Source organism: Doryrhamphus excisus, linkage group LG10 (genome assembly GCF_037039965.1).
Source record: "Doryrhamphus excisus strain RoL-2023G ecotype Guam linkage group LG10, RoL_Dexc_Guam_v1.1, whole genome shotgun sequence".
Taxonomy (NCBI): domain Eukaryota; kingdom Metazoa; phylum Chordata; class Actinopteri; order Syngnathiformes; family Syngnathidae; genus Doryrhamphus; species Doryrhamphus excisus.
Window position 1 is genome coordinate 5,136,828 of NC_136366.1, and position 18,173 is coordinate 5,155,000.

An 18,173-nucleotide genomic window follows, 5' to 3' on the forward strand; every position below is an offset into this window, starting at 1 on the left:
GGCGCTGTTGTAACAGTTGCAAAATGTCCTCCACCAACAAACATGAACAAATTAACCAAGATTAAACACTCCTAATCATCATCAATGCACAACTTCGGCACCGTTCAAGGCGCTGTTCACTTGGGGCGTTCAAGCGCACTGTGTAAATCTGAGTGTTTCACGCAAGTGCAGTCATTTCTGCGAACAGTTTAATTGGTTTCCCGACCCGACTGTGTCATGTCATCATTGTGTCATGTGACATTTGAACCAATGTCACATGGTACTCAAGTGTAGTGTACCTGTGTGAGACATACCATATTAGCTGGAAGTGTCACCAAGTCACACACAAACAGACAATACACTACCAATGTATAATGCAGAATATTATCCAACTACTATGAGAGCTCTAAGAAACCACACTAATTAGTCACAACACCAAGTGACGAAGACTAGCTTTGATGAAATCTTCAAGATTAAACACTCACATGACACACAAGGAATAATGCGCAACTTCTGCACCGTGCAAGGCGCTGTTCACTTGGGGCGTTCAAGCGCACTGTGTAAATCTGAGTGTGCAGTCATTTCTGCGAACAGTTTAACTGGTTCCAGACCCGACTGTGTCATGTCATCATTGTGTCATGTGACATTTGAACCAATGTCACATGGCACTCAAGTGTAGTGTACCTGTGTGAGACATACCATATTAGCTGGGACGATCACCAAGTCACACACTTGAACTACACACATACACACACACAGCAACATTTTCTATACCGCTTATCCTTGCAAGGGTTGCGGGGGTGCTGGAGCCGATCCCAGCTGTCTTGGGGTGAGAGGCGGGGTACACCCTGGACTGGTAGCGAGCCAATCACAGGGCACATATAGACAAACAACCATTCACACTCACATTCATACCTATGGACAATTTGGAGTGGCCAATTAACCTAGCATGTTTTTGGAATGTGGAAACCGGAGTACCTGGAGAAAACATATATCTTTTAAAAAAAAAACGCAGTACTGAGGGAGCCATGTTTGAACCGTGTGGTGAGGGACGACTTCAGGAACCTCGGGTCTATTTTAGAGTATGATTTGGTTTCAGTTGATTCGATTCGATTGAGATGGGGCCTCATCAGTTCAATCTCCAACCTCCAGGTCATTTTCCACCTTGGTGAGCAAATTAGATATAACAAGGATGTTTTTGTTGCATATCTTAAAACACAAAGATGGTAAAAAAAAATCTGGAAAGAGAATGATCACTGATGAGATGACATCAGCAAGCAGCATAGTAGAAATAAATGACAAATCCAAAACAAGAATGTTTTCATTCACACATTCCGCTTCCTCTTTGCTCCAAATTAGCTCCTCATTCATTCACACGTCCTCTTATCTTGTCTATTTTCTCCGTCTGGAGCTTTTTTTATTCCACAACTCCAAAAGGAAAACGGAGTACACAGACAAAGTTGCCATCGGGCTGCTCCAAACACTGAAGTGCAGCATCTGGCAACATCTGGCTCCAGTCGCCGGAAGCAGCTTTTAACGTGCGCGGATGGTGAGCAAAACGCGACGGCTGACAAGAGAGGACCTGAAGCTATTCACAATTCCCGACAAATGCCAATCAGCTATGTGATGGCAGCAACACAAGAAGATGTGGAAAATAATTCCATTTCTTGAGCGCGACGTGGCAAGGCCTGTGATGATGAAAACCAGACGGTCCTTCTTCTCAAAGCAGAACACATGCTGCCAATGCTCGCATTTACGCTAATGAGTGACGTTTTGTTTCACTTACAGTAGGTGTTTTACTGCAGGAGAACAAGTGAGGTCCTCATCAATGGCATCAAGGGAAAGGGCGAGGGGAGCCGAGTGGAAGCCAGACCACATGCGATGTTGGGTTTTTGGTTTTACGGCCGCAACAGTAGCCCGTGTTAGGGATTGTTGTGCCTGTTGCGAGGTCATTCAAACTTGTAATAAAAGCCCAAGATCAACCAGATCAAGTCTGGTGCTTGTGTGTCTCACCAAACATTTTCTCTACTGCTTGTCCTCACTAGGGGGTATGCTTGAGCCTACCCCAGCCAATCACAGGGCACATATAGACATTCACACCTACGAACACTTTATTGTCTGCAATAGGGATCGACCAATATGTTTTTTTGGGGGCCAATGCCGATACCAATATTTTTTCCATCAGCCTTAGCCGATGGCCAATTTTGCTTGGGCCGATATTGCTTTTGCTCCCTCAATTGACATGAAAAAATGACAATGATAACAAATATTAAAGGTCTCAAGTTTAAAGAAATATTTATTGAAATGTAAACACTGAACACAGCTTTCTTAAACACACATTTAAACGGCATTATCAACTATAAAAGGAATAAATAGTCGTAGTTTAAGTTTATCTAGCATCGATGTGATGACTGCCCCCTTCCCCCCGCCACGTCCACACATACATCACACTGACACAATTTAGTACGTTGACATTCAACCTGTGTTGATAACAGCTGTTCATATTAGCCTCCAACTACATCAATGCATGCCTGTCTGAAAATAATGCGGCGGAAAAATACATCGGCGAACTCATGCGCAGAATCGGCCGATACCGATTCAAGTAAAGAACGCAAATATCGGCCCGATATATATCGGCCGGCCGATGTATCGGTCGATGTTTAGTCTGCAATTAACCTAACATGCATATTTTTTTAGTCCTGTGGAAGGAAGCCTGAGTACCTGGTGAAAACCCTCAAGTGGAGAACACGCCAACTTCCAACAGAGGTATGGATGGACCCACAATCTGACATGTTGCCCATCTCATCAAATATTCCAGCACTATAACTGACACCTAGTCACCAGTACTACATACAATCCCCTCCAAAAGTACTACTAGAACAGTGAGGCCAATTTTGTTATTTTTGCTGTGGACTGGAAACGTTTGGGTTTGATGCCAGAGAGCAACATTTCAGCTTTTATTTCCAGATATTTACATCTGGATGTGATAAACAACTTAGAATATTATTATTTATTATTTGTATTCTTTTATTTTTATCCAGACGTTTGGATAGTGTTTTAAATTCTCCAAATAGGGCAAGATACTGCAACTATTACTATGTTATCATCAGTGTACGTGTTAATGCATGGTCACTGCATGGATATCAAACCATGCAACGTTGATAGAGGTTTTTTTTTTTTTACATTGTCGAGATAGGTGTATCCCAATGATAGCATTGTTAGCTAGCTCGCGTTATAATGCACAAAAAAGGGGAAGAAATAAGTATGTGTTCATGTTTCACATAAGGAGTGGGAATGATGGGCTAAATTCCAAAAAAAAGTGTGGTTCTCCTTTAAACCCCAATGCTCCCCACTAATGGAATGGCCTTTATTGTCATTATACAAGATGTACAACGAGATTGGAGAGCTTCTCTTTTCAGTGCAGTAGTCAAGTTAAAAAAAAAAGACAATTTAACAAGATATATACAAGATATCCAAAATATACACATAGTATTGCACAGGAGCATATGCAAGAGCAGACATATTGCAGATATATTAATTTTAGTGCAATGATAAATGGGTCATAGTCACTAATGCCGCAGACCATCTTCATTGCGCATACACACACACACACACACACACACACACACAGAGTGTGGGCTCCTTTAACTCACAGCTGAGTGGCAAAGGTCAGCGCTCCCACGTTTGCGTGACAGGCCTTTTTACGCCCTTGGAGTAAATATGTGTGTGCGGATCTAATGGAGACTGACACGAGGACTGACATGGATGCTGAGCTCTGCTGTCCTGGGCCAGGCGGTCCACGACCCAACAGCAGGGATAAACTATAAATAGACCATCTCATCCAGCCCCAACATCCTCTCCATTTTCCCCTCCTTTTGCTTTAGCTACAAACCTCTCCTTGCTTCTTTTTCAACATGTGCTCCGCCAGCTTCACGCACACACTCGGCTGTCTTTTCCCACCCCTTAATCATCTTCCTCTTCCAGAAGATAGAAAAGAAAACATTTCGGAATAACAACAATTAGGCCAACACCAACCTTGTGGTCTTGAGAGAAGCCAGGAGGGAGAAGGGCTTGTTTAAGAGGTGAGATTGGATGGGGTGAGTGAGTCTATGTGTGCGTGGGGTTGGGGGGGGGTGAGGGGGGGCACTTATGTAAGTGATGCTAATCCCTTCCCAACCCCTACACAGAAAATGAGACAGGATGACACTGGCCTCATTTCATCCGAGCCGCTGCCCCTCTCCTCCTTCTTCTTCTTCTCCTGCACCTTCATCAGCTTGATCTACAACATTTGGAAGCCAGCAATTCCTACTCTGCCGACAGCCAGGGGATGTCCGAGATAGCGTATCATCATGAAGATGCTTCTAGTACCTCTAACACCCCCCACACACAGACCCATGCTCACACTGGAGATGACATGTGGAGATTTTATGTAACAAAATAACCCGTGAAACAAACCACACTCGCAATAAAGATAAATATCCTGCATTGTCTTTCATTTTCTTTATAGCTACGCAAGCACAAAGTACGTATGGATGGCCATTTAACAAAATGTTCTTCATCTACGACAGGAGAAATGAACAATGACTCCGGTTGATAAATGATAAAGCAATGCAACCGGATATCCAGGTTGACAAGCAAGAGATGCTGCTGCATCAGCATCCTGCCTCCTGCATCGATTACAATCAGGTATCAATCCTTGGACGAATGGATTGGAGAGACATGCACCGGGTACAGCAGTGCTAGCAACCATTTTACCATTTATATACGAATTAAGAGCTAATGACATTTAAAGTTCATGGCGCCACCCATGAACTAGCTCAAGTGGCGGAGAACCACACACGCCGATCAGGTGGTTAGAACGCAGGCCACACAGCTAGGAGACCTGAGTTCGATTCCACTCTTGGGTTTTCTCCGGGTAATCCAGTTTCCTCCCACATTCCAAAAACATGCTAGGTTAATTGGCGACTCCAAATTGTCCATAGGTATGAATGTGAGTGTGAATGGTTGTTTGTCTATATGTGCCCTGTGATTGGCTGGCCACCAGTCCAGGGTGTACCCCGCCTCTCGCCCGATGACAGCTGGGATAGGCTCCAGCACCCCCGGACCCTTGTGAGGATAAGCGGTAGAAAATGAATGAATAAAATACAATAATATATTAATTGGAGAGACATGCACCGGGTACCGCCGTGCTAGCAAACAAAACTTGACCAAGGGCGGCATGGCAGTCGAGTGTTGGAGTTAGCATGTTCTCCCCGTGCATGCGTGGGTTTTCTCTGGGTACTCCGGTTTCTTCCCACATTCCAAAAACATGCTAGGTTAAAAAGGAGGTATGAATGTGAGTGTGAATGGTTGTTTGTCTATATGTGCCCTGTGATTGGCTGTACCCCGCCTCTCGCCCAAAGACAGCTGGGATAGGCTCCAGCACCGCCGCAACCCTCGTGAGGAAAAAGCGGTAGAAAATGAATGAATGAATGAATAAATTGACCAATGTTTTTTTACATAAATGCACCAATGAACCTCTTAGAAAAAAATAATAACAGTCATAACCTCATTGATAGCTGAACCAAAAACTAATAAAATATCATTGTGAACATGACCCCCCACCCCACCCAACACACACTAACTTAAAAGGTACCAAATACCACCCAGAAATGCATACAATTCAAAACCGTTTAAAGCCAATGTGAACGTTACACTGTCTTAACGTTAGCAAGCTAATGCTAACAGAGCCAACAGGAGAACGCCCAACAATGCCGGAATAATTTAAGCCCCGTGTCTTGTTTATTAATGTCAACTAAACACTATTCATAGTAACGACAAGGCTGCAAAATATTAAACACATGATATAAACATCTTTTCACAGCAATATTTTTGTCGGTTGGGTAGCCCCAGTGAAGTCACAGTGAGCCTGAGCCTCTCTGAACCCAATCGTTCAGAGTCATCCCAAACTTCCAAGTGTTCAAACCTCATTACCTGAAATATTGGTATGGTTTAAAACCAGAATACAACATTCTAACTACATTTATAGGAGGCTAATGAAAAGTGCTATTGATGGACTCTATTACACCATGTAGCCAGTAAAGTCAGATGACCTTCACCTTTGAACTCAACAAACCCGCCCCCTACCCCCTCCCACAAACGAACACACACTCTGACCTCGACACTACGCCACCCCCCTTCCACATGACAGGCAGTCAACTTAATCTACAGAGGTATTTTTGCCCCATGAAGGGTCAACAGGCCCCCCCCCGTATGTAGTTCTGATGTTAAAGCAACCTTGTGTCCTGTGAGTGATGGTTGTGGTCAAGGAAATCCATTTTATCCAGTTTTTCCCATGCATTCCTTTATCTGCGGCAGACAGCAATATCCCCACTTGGCGACCGGGTTTTGGTTTTGTTCATTTTGCTGGCTGTGTCACCAAATAAATAAAAATGTACTGTTGTTGCACACAGCTAGGAGACCCTAGTTAAATCCCACCCTCGGCCATCTCTGTGTGGAGTTTTCTCCGGGTACTCCGGTTTCCTCCTACATTCCAAAAACATGCTAGGTTAATTGGTGACTCCAAACTGTCCATAGGTATGAATGTGAGTGTGAATGGTTGTTTGTCTATATCTGCGCTGTGATTGGCTGGTGACCAGTCCAGGGTGTACCCCGCCTCTTGCCCGAAGACAGCTGGGATAGGCTCCAGCACCCCGGCAACCATCATGAGTATAAGCGGTAGAAAATGAATGAATGTTGTTGCACACCTACCATTTTTATTTATTTCATTAAAGTGGAAAAACAAATTTAAACTCTAAAAATCTAACGAATCAGATTCAACTATGCAAAGGTATTAGGTTCACAATCAACAAATCAACATAACAGAATGTATTATGTATGACCTATTTTAGAAATCTACTTGTACCCATTTGACTAACAAGCTACTGTACTAACAGTATTTATGGTACAGTCCAACCTCGGTTTTCCAAGAATAAACTGGCACTGCCAGGGTGTAGTCAGTCCATATCTTTATTAATACCACAAGATTCAACAAGCTAAGAAAATACAAGTTTGTTACGCACAATATAATATGATAACCAAGGCATGGTCACCATAAACTGAGGCAAAATTTGGGCAAAATCCATCCATCTTTTTCCGCTTATCTGAGTTTGGATTGCGGGGGCAGCCTAAGCAGGGAACACCAGACTTTACTCTCCTGAGCGACTTCGTCCAGCTCCTCCCGATGGATACTGAGGTGTTCCCAGGCCAGTTGAGAGACAGTCCAGATTAGGGACCAGATCAGGCATGGGTCGGTTACCGGTTTCAAGATATACCATAATATAAAAAAGTCACAGTTTAAAAAACACTAAAATTGTGTGTCATACCGTTTCTATGGTATGAAAGAAAGTGGAGGTCCAGCACAACCACTACGACGACTGACTTCAGAGGCGAGGTACACTCTGGACTGGTCGCCAGCCAATGGGAGGGGAGCTATAGACAATTATTCCCACTCACATGGCCAATTAACTAAAAATGCATATTTTTGGCACGTGGGAGGAACCCGGGGAGAAAACCCATGAACGCACCGGGAGAAAATGCAAACTCCACACAGAGATGCCCAAGCCACTACATGGTTCAGTGTTATTCCTTGCAGTCTGAACTGGGCTTGCCAAAAGTCGTTAGCTGTGTCGTTAGTATTGAGTGGTGCCAGTACAGCCGCGTTGTTGATGCGTTGCCAGTCAACATATTACTCACGTCAAGGGTCACCTAATGCGGAGATGTGATTCTGAACGAGACAGGAGTGGAGGATAAGTGCGAAAAAGTGTTTATTTTCCACTTAACAACCACTTAATCTCAGTTGCTAACAACAATCACAGGACCCGTAAACACAAGTTTGTTAAAAAATGTGACCTGCCACAGTACAAGGTTCTTTGATTTATGCCGTGACCTTTTTGGGCCTCGAGTGAGTTGGGTGAAAGCCAAAACATTTTTTCACCAAAAAATTAATCGTCAAAAACCGAGCTTCCATTGTATAAATATTAAACTCCAGTGTGTTCATACAAGACTTCAGAGCTCCCATTGGAGGAGGGTGGTCCCTGGTACCAAGGACGCCCCTCTTAAGCCCCAAGCAACTTCTCAAATCCCCCAACTCAGACAGGACGCTCCAGTAAACTTTGACCTACTTTTGTCTGCCCTCCGTGATGGTGGATGGTGGGTAGGAGGGGGACACAGATACCCCAAAACAACCCTGTCAGAGACAGATATGATATGGATATCAAACCCCTGAGTGGACAATGCATCTTTTCTGTGTTGAATGACAGAGGAAAGCTCGAGGATGAATGTATAAAAATAAATACATAAAAGAATCGCATAGTTTGGAACAGTTCATTGAGAATTCAGCTAACAGACACACACACACACACACACACACTGTGGATCTCCTGCTGAGGACTTCATTTTTCTGCTGATCAGACACAAGACAACCCCTCCCCCGACACTGTCCTCCTCCAATTTTTATCCGTGCTATGCCTCCCGTTTCCAAGAAATCCCAGTCAGCAGATGGACACAATCCTCCAGAACCAATTCTCTAATGCAGAGCCAACACAAAGGCCGACGGCACCTCTGTCATTGAGCTGCGTCATTCCGAGCTCAAGTCTCGTTCAAAGAGACTTTGCACTTCAGTTTGTTTCCATTGGACAAAAAAGTTTGAGCGTACCAACAACTAAGCTGAATCATAGAGCTTGGTGGAACTGTATCACTTCAAAATGTTCCGGGACACCATCCAAGCCCCGCTGGGTCCTGGGAGTCTTCATGTCATTGGACCTCAGTGGGGACCTCGGCAGACTCCTGCACCAGAGGGGTAGTGAGAGTTATGTGGCGCATACCACAGCTGGGACGGAATCCCAAGAGTTTCCTGGGAAAACAAATCCAGGAAAACACATCTGTCAGCCATTAAAGGAAACACGAAGCGCTCCAACAAGTCACCTTGAGCTTCTGCATGCAGGAAATCATGATGTAAACCTTGACATATCCCGTTCTTCCTCACCTCCCTGATTGTACAAGACAACCTCAACCACAGTCTGCTCAAGTGAGTCAACTGACACAGGAAGAAGGGGAAGGGAGGGTCCTGTGTGGATCTTGCCAAGGGGTCATCTGGCAGATGCATCCTCCAAGCTGGCTTCACTTTGCATGGGAAAAAAAACCCATGAGGATTTAGAAAACATCCAAACAACTGAAGGGGAAAGGGAAAGCCGTCACATCCCAACATCACAACCACAAACACCAGCCCAGGACCTCCACATCCAAGCTCATCGAAGGCCAGCTTCAACAATCGGTTTTGCATGGCCAAATCATTTCTTCCAGAAATTTGCATATTTTGAAAAATCGTGATTCGTCAATTCATAATGCCGCCTACAGAGAACATATTCCTTATTTCTAAAATCACAAACACTTCAACTTGCTGATATAGTTCAACTTCAAACAGCTAAAATAATGCATAAGGCTAAAAACAACCAATTACCTAAAAATGTCATCCAATACTTCTCTACAAGAGAGGAGAAATATGATCTCAGGGAAGAACTACATTTGAAACACATATGCTAGGACTACGTTAAAAAGCCATAGCATTTCAGTATGTGGAATCAAACTATGGAATGGATTGAGTAAGGACCTCAAACAATGCACAGCGATGAGCCAATTCTAGAAACAATACAAGCAGTTGATGTTTGCTAAATACAAGGATGAAGAGTCTTGGACCAGTCATGATGTGCTATATATATCACTATATTGACACTTACTATGGTACCCATTATGTCATTGGATGGTCACATCACCTCGTACTTTGGTACGAGGTACATTATTTAAAAAAAAATTATAAATCATAAAAAAAACAAAAAACTGTATTATGGAAAGCAGGAAGTGAACAAATATAACAGTTACTGATTGTAAAAGTACCAGATGGAGGGGTAGGATTTAATAAGCTTTGCTTCTTCCTACTCCTTTTGGATATGTGGAACTATGAACTGATTATGTGATGCACTCAATTTTAATAATAATCTAATCTATGCATGTTCAAATGAAATAAAACCATTACCATAAAATTGGAAAGTGGCGAGAGATTACTGTACAGCGATGATTGGTGTACTTTGTCGTTTTTAAGTAAAGCACCCCGGAACTCACCACACATGTCAACCATTCAGCATGTTTGGGGTGCTCAAGATCGGTATTTTCCACTTCCTGCCAACATCCAGCAACTTTGCACAGCTATTAAAGAGGATTGGACCCGCATTTCGCAGGCCACAATTGATGATCAAGTCCACAAAACCTGATCAAGTCCATTCAAAAGAGATGAGCTCGTAGAATAAATAAAAACATCTGGATGTTCCTGCGCTGTGCCCCCATACTGGGCCCAATTCATCCATCAACCTTGTCTGCATTGTATGTGTGTGGTCCTGCTGTGTCAGCAACGGGGCATTCCCGACCCTCGTACATCAGCCTCGTGACACATGACGACATGAGAGGCCGCTTTACCTCCCTGCTTGAACCAAGAGCAGCGCAAGAAGGCAAAGACATGCAGGGATGAGCTGCGGTTTCAGCAAAGAGGCGGATCTGTAGCGTCTTGTGTTGAGCAAGCACAGTTTGACTGGCCCACTAATGGATGTTTGGAGCAGGTGGAGGACTTCAGGACACTCTGCATCGATTCCATCTTCTCTTGCACACTGTGGAGGCTTTCGGAGCTCACTGCCACCGATTCCGTGCAGCGAGTCAATTGAGCTGCAATTCACACCTCATGTTAAAAATCTTGCATACAAGTAGGATTATAGACAGGAAGGGCGGCCTTTAATTGGGTGCTTTGAGGGCTGCTAATCAAAAAAGGCCAAGCCTGATGACGACAGACATTGTAGAACTTGGCGTGTCACAATAATAAATGATTGCCGATATATGATATCATTGTCAACATTATTTTGAGACCATTTTTTCATGAATGTAAAAACATATGGCATAATAACGCAAGTACGCTAAATCAAAAGCGATGAACTTTCATTTCTAAGCATTGTAACTGGATCTTCAAAGCTTTTAAATAAAATTAAAATGAAAACAATGAAAATAAAATGGATTTTCAGTGCCTTTTGGCAAAAATTGCAATTAAAAAACACAATCACAACCAAAAACACACAACAATAAAAACAAATAAAAGGGAACATCACATCTCTGCAGAAAGAAAGGATTGTTAACGACAGCCAAAAAAAATGTAAATGCAGTTTTCCTTTAACAACATGGACATATGCAGTGCCACAGGAATAAAAAATTGTGCTCACTAACAGCGAGCTGAATGTTGGCATAACGCATATTAGTCCAAAGCCTTGTAAATCCATTAGGCTTTGGGTCAGCCAAATAAAAGTGAATTCGGTTAATAAAATGTATTTACCAGGAATGACTGTCACATGACTTTTCATCCAGCGGCTTTTTTTAGTTTTTTTTTATTGCTCGGCATGATGATTTCACAAGGCAAGCAATCATAAATGGAACTGCAGTCGCCTCCTGTCCCTAAGTCAGGACTTGAGAACCAAACACAATCTTCAGACATGCTTAAATATTTCATGAGGATGCAATGAAGCAATTTCAGGACCCCTCTGAAATAAAATGCCTTAAAACACACACACAAACACACAGGTTGCTGGAAAATAATGAATAGAAAACAGTTGATTTTGTGTTAATCACAAAGTGTTTGAAAGTTTTAGCTAGCACCGTATAAGTCAAAATACAGCAAAATTCCTAATGAAATGTCAGACTCAATTGATTGATTGACACTTAAAAGGGGTGAATTTTGCCCATCACTGAAAATCCTATGTGAAACTTGAACACATTTCTTTCCCATTTCTAGGTGTGTCCCAATGACATGCATTATTAGCTAGCTCATATTGTATTAACTTTTCTTGTGTGATAATGCACAGAAAAGGGAAAGAAATGTGTCCAAGGATTGGGAATGGGGTGCAACATTAAAAAAAAAAAGTGTTTTTCCCTCTTTAATAGCATTTTACATAGTTAAAAATAAGATGGCGGCACGGCGGTCGAGTGGTTAGCTCGCAGACCTCACAGCTAGGAGATGGCAGCTCGGCCATCTCTGTGTGGAGTTTGCATGTTCTCTCCGGGTACTCCGGTTTCCTCCCACATTCCAAAAACATGCTAGGTTAATTGGCCACTCCAAATTGTCCATAGGTATGAATGTGAGTGTGAATGGTTGTTTGTCTATATGTGTCCTGTGATTGGCTGGCCACCAGTCCATGGTGTTCCCCCACCTTTCGCCCAAAGACAGCTGGGATAGGCTCCAGCACCCCCGTGACCCTCGTGAGGAAAAAGCGGTAGAAAATGAATGAATTAATAATGTCTAAGACTTTCTTCATGCACCTCATTAGTAAATGTTCTGCTTCAATTGCATAATGCCAAAAATAATATGTTTATTATTGTGTTAGCAGCATGTAAAAAGTGTGAATAAAAGTACACCATATTAGTGAATAAGGCAACACTGTATGCGCAGAACAAGCCCATAAAAGGCAGCGTGCATCTGCAAATTACAGTTTGCAGTTGTTCTATTCGTGTGTGTGTGTGTGTGTGTGTGTGTGTGTGTGTGTGTGTGTGAGACAAGAGAGCCTTGTGCTGTGAAAAGGTTCTGAGCGCGGCTGTTGATGACGCCATGTTGACACATGACAGCTGAGGGGAAATACATGGAACTGGCAAGCAACGTTACATGCATAAGCATTTGCGAAAAACAACACACACACCCACACACACACACACACACACACACACACACACGAGACATTGAACCTCATTGTGACGCCAAATGAAGTCTAGTGTAAGGTGGGGTTTCCTGGCATTCATCTGCTAGTATTACTTTATGAAAATAAATGTAAAAACACGCTGCTCGTAACCCCCCTCCCACCCATCAACACCGCCATCATCGCTGCATTGCAGTAAAATGAAAGTTAGGCCCAGATGGCCGCTGAGGGGACATTTTGCTAATTGAGCATCAAAAGGTGAAGGGGGCCAGATACGTGCAATGGACGTCATGGTTTTTTATGACCTAGTTATGTAACAGTGCCCCTGAATCCCTGCCTGCACGTGCAGCGAAATTCATGTCGTTTTAGCTAATGAGCGCATTAAGCTGTAAGAGCGGCCGCTGGGTCCTCCTGAACAGACGCCGCCGCCGCCGCCACAGTCTCACTTGAGAGGAAGCGGTGAGCTCCCGGAGCGCCTCATTTAGTCACATGTAACATTCGACACCATTTTTTATCTACGTATTGCTCTACTTATTCCGATTCTATACTTATTCCACCTTGTTGTTTTAGACACTTGGCTGCACGGCGGTCGAGTGGTTAGCATGCAGACCTCACAACTAGGGGACCCGAGTTCAATTCCACCCTCGGCCATCTCTGTGTGGAGTTTGCATGTTCACCCCGTTTTCTCCGGGTACTCCGGTTTCCTCCCACATTCCAAAAACATGCTAGGTTAATTAGCCACTCCAAATTGTCCATAGGTATGAATGTGAGTGTGAATGGTTGTCCAGGGTGCCACCAGTCCAGGGTGTACCCCGCCTCTCGCCCTACGACAGCTGGGATAGGCTCCAGCAAACACTGCAACCATTGTGAGGATAAGTGGTAGAAATTGAATGAGTTCTCCCTCTATTTTGTGTGGAAGTGGTAACTTTTTGGCTTCTTATTTTGTCTTTCCCAACCCTCAGCCATCTCCGTGTGGAGTTTGCATGTTCTCCCCGTGCATGCATGGGTTTTCTCCGGGCACTCCGGTTTCCTCCCATATTCCAAAAACATGCTAGGTTAATTAGCCACTCCAAATTGTTTATAGGTAAGAATGTGAGTGTGAATGGTTGTTTGTCTATATGTGCCCTGTGATTGGCTGGCCACCAGTCCAGGGTGTACCCCGCCTCTCGCCCAAAGACAGCTGGGATAGGCTCCAGCAACCCCCGCGACCCTTGTGAGGATAAGCAGTAGAAAATGAATGAATGTTTTGGCCACTCATTCCTCCCACATTTCTCAACCAATTGAAATCAATCCAACGTGAAATGTTTATTTCTCTCAGGACCACATTTTCTGTGCAAGTGAAAATCACTTTTATAGTCAAAAATTGTCAAAATCACTCTCTGCCCTCCCCTAAAACACTGCTTCACTGTTTACTGAGGACGAGTGCAACGCCTCCAAAGGGAACGCCATATTTGTTTACAATTCCTAGAGATGCCACCGTCAGGCAAAAGTGGTTGGACTTCCTGATTACCTACCAGCAAAAGACTGTTTAGTGAACATGGCCCACTATGCAGCTGGACACATTCGAACTGTACAGTCTCCACTTCAGGATCGGATTCGGGATCCAACACATATGGCTGTATGTTAAAAGCGGACATTTTAAAAAAAGATAAATTGCCGTTTAACAATTCCTATAAAGTTAACGGAACAAACCGGAAGTCTTTATATGTGCTCAGCAGTGGGCAAAATGAAGCCAGTGAAATTCACAGTGACGTTAAATCAGCGTTACGAGATACAGCACCAGGTGGCACGGCGGTCGAGTGGTTAGCGCGCAGACCTCACAGCTAGGAGACCAGGGTTCACTTCCACCCTCGGTCATCTCTGTGTGGAGTTAGCATGTTCTCCCCGTGCATGCGTGGGTTTTCTCCGGTTTCCGCCCACATTCAAAAAACATGCTAGGTTAATTGGCCACTCCAAATTGTCCATAGGTATGAATGTGAGTGTGAATGGTTGTTTGTCCATATGTGCCCTGTGATTGGCTGGCCACCAGTCCAGGGTGTACCCCGCCTCTCGCCCAAAGACAGCTGGGATATGCTCCAGCACCCCCGCGAACCTCGTGAGGAAAAAGCGGTAGAAAATGAATGAATGAATGAGATACAGCACCTGTGAAAGAGTGTCAAGAGCAACTTGAACGATGTCGTGTTATGCAGAGGAAAAGGAGCAACAAGACAGCTTTAGGACTCATTTTGAATTACGATGCCAACACCACGTTGACCGTGACCGCGATGGCGCTGTGACTCAGCTCGCATCACATATCAAACCTATGTCAAAGACGCTCTCTTAGCATCACCCCTCCTCCTCGTCCTCCTCCTTCCACCACTTAAGCTGCTGCAACCCTGATCTCCTGACAGCTTGGTTATCACCTCCTACCAGCACCTGCAAATCCTGCCTCTTCCACGGCACAATTCCACCTCATGTTCGGATGAGCTGGGGTTACAGGATGAGTACAGAGGTGGGATGATACCTGAACATTCCAGTCTAGAGGTGACGTAACTCGACTGGGATTGAGCAGGGAGCTGAGGAACTTAAATACATCGCCGTGTTTACATTGACAATGATTCCAAATCAGACCATTCAAAGCAGAGGAGAAGCGATGTGGATTATTTATGATGCAATCCGCGGTTTTATCGTGACGCCAATCTAAATCCATATATTAAAAGTAAAGCTACGGGCTTGTAAAACAAAACAAAACAATGCTCTCTGGCATCTTATGTGACCTTTCACCTCTTCATTAGGGCTCCCGCGCTTTGCTAAGAACAAAACACAGATGGAGGGATCAAGGAGTCAAGGCAGAGAGGATGACACAATGTTGATGGGATGGATGGATGGATTGTGTGCACACTAACAGCTGCACATTGCAAGTTGAGGTGCGCTCTGGTTACACACACACACACACACACACACACACACAACTTCATTAAAAACAACAACAAAGTGGTGGGCTGACCGCTAACATGAAGCCACATAGACATCAAATTATTCCAAAGCAGGATCATCCAACTTTTTTCCAATGAGGTCTGCAAGAAGCGGGGTGGGGGGCATTTTGGTACAACTTGACTCCAAGCACAGAAATGGTCCAAACCCAAAGCCACACTAGCAAACAAACGCAATGAGACAATGCTGCAAGAGCCAAAACAAATCCAACGTATGCTATGCTAACATCCATCCTTCTGTGCGGCTTATCCTCAAGATTGCGGGTGTATGCTGGAGCCTACCCCAGCTGACTTTGGCCGAGAGGTTGGGAACACCCCGGACTGGTGGCCATCCAATCACAGGGCACATACTGTATGGATTAACCTAATATGGAATGTGGGATGAAAGCGGAGTACCCGGAAAAAAAGCCACACAATTCCCCACCGAGATGCCTAATGAAGATTTAAACCCAAATCTTCCAGATCTCCTGACTCTGTGACCAAGTGCTAACCACTTGTCCACCATGCTAACATTTGCTACATAAATCTGCTGCTACATTATCTTGTAAGCTATTACACACAAAGCCATGAAGAAATTACCTAATTACCTAATAATATATCTCATTAAGAATGAACTCATTATTCAGGCGAATAACAAAATGAACTGCGTGTCACATGTTACATGCCTCGTGCCGCACTTTGGACACCACTGTGTTACCGTAATGTAGCAACCAATTAAGCACCCAAAATACTCACAATATTGAAGTGTTATTGAAGCAGTGGCTGAACTCCAATTAGCATTTACTCCCTTGTAATACCCGACTTCGGTTTAAGTTCATTAGTCGCCCAAAGTAAGTTAGTCAAAGGCGACAAAGCGAAAAATAAAAAGCAGTTAGCGTGTAATCAAACACAAGTCCGTCAGTAAGCAGGCAGCGACTTACCTCAATCAAAAAGTCTCAAAGCTTCAGAGCAACAACATTTCCTTCAGTAAACATTGTTGTGTATCCGTCTTCAACTTTCGTCAATCTTCTTTTCGAGAGTTTTCCAGCCGAATTGTCTCCGGTTGTCCTCCGGACGAGCTCGGCCAAGAAGGTCCGCCAAAGAGGGGCTGCTGTTCTCAGGTTGTTTGGTGTGCGCACAGGGAGAGCCCGCTCATAAAGAGAGGGGGGCGGGGTCAGGCTCAGTTGCTGCTGGTTGGCCGTGGGAGACATTGGCTCCGCCAGGGGGCGATGTCACAAATAATGAGACAATTTTTTAATGTAATCTTATGATACAAGTGTCAAATTAATAGTCAGTTGGCTTTGGTGACATACAGTCATGTGTAAGATTATGAAAATATTTTTTTTCCAATGTAGTGGACATGTTCACTTACTGCAAATACTAATTTATCATTTATATTAGTATATATTATAAGATAATATTAATTATAATAAGAACAAAATTAACAAAATCTAATATAATAAAATAAAAAAACAAGAGAATGCAATACAACATATAAATAAATACAATAAAATGAATGTAAAAAAATGTATATAGTACTGTAAATAATTATATAATAGATTAATAATATTCAACATAATTTTGATGAAGATGTGGAAATGCATGCGTGTAACCAAGAATAAAGAAAAGTATAGTTGACATTTGTTATGGGTCTCAGAAAGACAAATATGGATATTTAAAGTAGGGCAGTCAAAAACAGCAAAAATTTAAAATTTTAAATTTTTAAATTTTTAAATTTTTAAATTTTTAAATTTTTTAAATTTTTAAATTTTTAAATTTTTAAATTTTTAAATTTTTAAATTTTTAAATTTTTAAATTTTTAATTTTAAAATTTAAAAAATTTAAAATTTAACATTTAGTTAAAGTTAACGTTTTTTTAATTATTTTTAAAAAACTTAAAATATATTAGGAAAGCAGGAAGTGAACAAATGTAACAGTTACTGATTGTAAAAGTACCAGATGGAGGGGTAGGATTTAATAAGCTTTGCTTCTTCCTACTCCTTTTGGACATGTGGAACTGTGAACTGATTATGTGATGCATTCAATTGTAATCTGATGCATGTTCAAATGAAATAAAACCATTACCATTACAAAGTCATGACCTTGAGTTACAGCAAGGTCAACATGATTGTTTCTGGACATGTGCGAGATCTCACTCACTTCCTCCACTTCTATGATATTTACAGTATTTATTTTATTTTTAGTTTCAATTTCTGTTATTTTCAATAACCATATTAAAGCACATGACATGAAGTTGTATGACATCCCCATCAGCAGTGTAGTACATTAGATAATATCATGCATATGATGGACTCCAGTAGGGTTGATAGTTTGCATCTGTGAATTGGTGGGAAAAACATGGCAAGTGTCCCCAATGGGTACGATCCATCAGGCTCATATTAAGCTTTCCATTGTGTGTAACTCATTAAATGGATCAATAGCTACTTTTGGCGTCCAAATGTTTCACCTTAATTCCCCATTCAGG

The 18,173-nt window shown here is 42.8% G+C and overlaps 1 protein-coding gene across 1 annotated transcript in view; it reads right to left on the reverse strand.

Moving 5' to 3' along the window:
- LOC131106977 (leucine zipper putative tumor suppressor 2 homolog) overlaps positions 1 to 16,829 on the reverse strand; it is a 57,345-nt gene extending 40,516 nt beyond the window's left edge. The window contains exon 1 of the mRNA XM_058056582.2: positions 16,630 to 16,829. The gene's annotated coding sequence lies outside the window, so the exon portion shown is untranslated. The remainder of the gene's footprint in view (positions 1 to 16,629) is intronic.
- Between the last annotated feature and the right edge of the window lie 1,344 nt (positions 16,830 to 18,173).